The sequence below is a fragment of the Microtus ochrogaster genome, unplaced genomic scaffold (assembly GCF_000317375.1).
Source record: "Microtus ochrogaster isolate Prairie Vole_2 unplaced genomic scaffold, MicOch1.0 UNK44, whole genome shotgun sequence".
NCBI classification, from domain to species: Eukaryota; Metazoa; Chordata; class Mammalia; order Rodentia; family Cricetidae; genus Microtus; species Microtus ochrogaster.
This window is the reverse complement of record NW_004949142.1, coordinates 18,806-22,241: the sequence shown is the minus strand read 5'-3', so window position 1 is coordinate 22,241 and position 3,436 is coordinate 18,806. Positions and strand designations below refer to the sequence as shown.

Sequence of the window (3,436 nt, the reverse complement as noted above, 5' to 3'; positions counted from 1 at the left end):
TGATGAGCCTGTTAGAGCTGAGACGGGGATGACGAGCCTGTTAGAGCTGAGATGGGGGATGATGAGCCTGTTAGAGCTGAGACGGGGATGACGAGCCTGTTAGAGGAGTCCTGGGCTCCAGTTTAAGATGATCCTCTGTTGTGATGGTAGTCAATCATGATGATAAAAATAAAAAGCATGATAAAAGCTGTTTATAAGGCGAGGTATGATGGCGCACACCTTTAATCCCAACACTCGGGAGGCAGATCTCTGTGAGTTCAAGGCCAGTCTGGTCTACAAAGTAAGTTCCAGAACAGCCAGGGCTACACAGAGAAGCTGGAAAGAGGACTCACTGGTTAAGATCCAGGGGTCTTGAGTTAATTCAGTTGAGTTCCCAGCACCACATGGTGGCTCACAATCATCTATAGTGGAATCTGATGCTCTCTTCAGTTTATAGTTTATACTTGCAGATAGAGCACTTGTATACATTAAATAAAAATAAAATAAAATGCAAGATAAAACTATTTGTCAGTCTGGGTGTGGTGGTGTATGCCTTTAGCTCCAGCACTTGAGAAGCAGAGACAGACAGCCTGTTCTATATAGTGAATTTCAGAACTACATAGTGAGATCCTGTCTCAAGGAAATAAAACAATTTCTCAACTTAATTTATCAGCATTGTGGAGCAGCCTATGGGGTCCTCAATGGTGTACATATAGAAGGCGTGGCTTCCAGGCTTCCTGCAGCAATGCTGCTTTTGCAGTGGAGGAGGGGTAATCAAACCCAGGGCCTTACATGCTGGCAAATGCCTTACTCCTCACTTCCCTAGCCCAGCAGCGAAGCTCTTTACCTCTAAGCTCTGGTTCTCCTGCCCACCTCCAAGTGGCTGTTTGGAGTTGCACATCTCTGAACCCCACTGCTGCATATCCTGGGGACCTGAATGCAAAGATGCTTTAAAGGAAGCACTAGGATAGTCCCTGCAACATTGTAATGGTGATAGAGGGACACAGCCTAGTGCTCACATTGGGAGGAGAGTCATCATGCCACTCTGTACTGGGAGGATATGGTCACCATGTGTATCTGTGTACTGGAAAACGGCAGGCCTGAGAGAGTGATGTAGATCTCCACTATAGAAGGTGCAGTCATTCTTAGGACAGGATATTATGAAAACTTTAAATATCATATATCATATTTTGTGAATCTGAACTATGTGGAATTCGGTGGTCCAGAATCCTGCCCACCCTTCAGAGGTAACTGGCGCAGGTTCTAAGATCAGCTCTTCGTGCATTATAACCTGGCACAGCAGTTAGTGCATCTGTTTCTCCATTTGCAGAGCTGCAGAATTGGGTTGGGGATGATTTAAATGAAAGTGATTGCAGTGAGCACTGGCACATCAGTGTTTCAGAGGACCACGAGTGAAGGCTAATAGGGGTCACAGGGTGAAAAAGTAAAAGGCTGGGGCGATGGCTTCAGTCGATGTGCAAGGATGAGTGAGTGAGTCTGGGCCCTCTGGTCCTCAGCACCCACATAAAAAAAGCTTAGATAACAGTGCATGCCTATAATCCCAGAGGAGGTGAGGTGGAGGCAGGCAGATCCTTAGGTTCACTGGCCAGCTAGTCTGGGTTAATCGGTCCTCTCCAGGTTCAGTGAGAGCTGTTGTCTCAAAGAATAAGGCAGAGTGTTTGAGGGAGATATCCATTACCAGTCTCTGACATCCACATGGACATGCGTGTGTGCACACATGCGTACATACACTAACAAACACATTAGCACCACAAAGCCAGAACAGAAGTGATTTTACAGGTCTGGCATGCTTAGGACCGTAGTGACTCTTCCTTCCAACCACTTCCTTTTTTGGTTTTAGTTTTTGTTTTTCGAGACAGAGTTTCTTTGTGTAGCTTTGGAGCCTGTCCTGGAATTCACTCTGTATGCCTCTGTATACACATCTGCCTGCCTCTGCCTCCTGAGTGTTGGCATTAAAAGTGTGCACCACCACCGCCAAGCTCCAACCACTTGCTTGTGAAGCTGCCTCTCATTCTCCTGCCTCCTAGACCTTCCCTCACGAACTAATTCCACTTCTTTGTTTCTCTCTGCCTGCTTCTCCCTGTCCTGACCATGCCAAGGATGCGTCCAAGGGGTCAGTGCCTCATTCTTTGGATCTTGCTGGCACTGCCCATTGCTCGTGGGGAGTGCACGACCTCAAGACCTCAAAGTGCTTTAAGTTTTAGAAGTAATTTTTTAAATTCCTGTATGACAGTACAAGGTTATACAAATACTGACTCATACAGTAGCTGTTGGTTGATCTTGAACTCTTGAGCAGGTCAGTCTCTTAATTTCAGAGACGGGAATGCCCACTAATTGGCACACCGGAGGCAGCTGCTGGATGAGATAGTGAAGAACTGTGTCTGGAGAGCTGACCCTGACTATTCTGCCCAGGTTGTTTCCAACAACTGCATGACCTCTGATAGCCCTCTCTAACTCTAGTTATGGGGTCATGCTGCCCTCTTCTGGCCACTGCGTGCAAGTGGCGCACATATGTACATGCGGGTTAAATAAATACTCGTATACATAAAAAAGAAAGACTCTTTAAAAAAATACATATACTTAAAAAACAAAGAATCTTTTTAAAAAAACACGAACTAGAAATGGGGCCTTGTTAAAGAGGCACTTTTACAAGTGTGGTTCTCAAAACACAGTTTTCAAAGCCAACACCCAGCCCATTGGAGAGAGGACTGCTTTAAGTCAGGGCAATGCTGTCTGTGTATTCTTTTCCCCCTTTAGAATCTTGGGTTTTAGTTTTTTGAGAAATGCATAACTTAAAGATGTGTGCAGTCAGACCTGAAGGTATACACAGGGTGCTGAGGCAGAATTGCTTGAGCCCTGGAATTCAAGGTCAACCCACACCCAGCAGCTCAGCAGGGGGTCTCCTGTAAAAAAAAATCCTGTTTAACTTTCCAGCCCCAGAGTTTCTGAGTACAGAATCTGCTCCTCCCAGCCGTCCACCCAGGCAGGCAGAGGAAGTCCTACAGAGAAGGCATTGTTAGCCTTTTTAACAAACCTCAGCCCTAAAGCCTCTTTTGATCATTTAAATCTGTAAGAACACAGACAGGGACCAAAACTGCCTGGATTCCAGTGCTACCACGCAACACCTGTGTGACTGTGGCCAGTTACTTAGTCCTTGAGGAAGCACTAGTAGGCTCCAGAAAGATCATCAAATGAGGGGGCTCTTAGAAAGTACTTGGTGCAGGGAGAGCTTTGCTCATACGGACTGTATGCTAGTACAGTTGCTCACCGTGTTCCATCCTAAGTCGGAGTTTTACATCAGCTGTTTCAGTAGATTAATTTATTTCCCCAGTTGCTTGATTCCCATCTAGCTCTTTAAAAAAAAAAATTATTCCACTTAGTGTGAGTGTGAGTGTGTGTGTGTGTGTGTGTGTGTGTGTGTGTGTGTGTGTGTGTG

At 45.8% G+C, this 3,436-nt stretch overlaps 1 protein-coding gene across 2 annotated transcripts in view; it reads left to right on the top strand.

Annotated features, from left to right (window-relative positions):
* Acly (ATP citrate lyase) overlaps positions 1–3,436 on the top strand; it is a 49,998-nt gene that overhangs the window by 34,057 nt on the left and 12,505 nt on the right. The window lies entirely within an intron of this gene.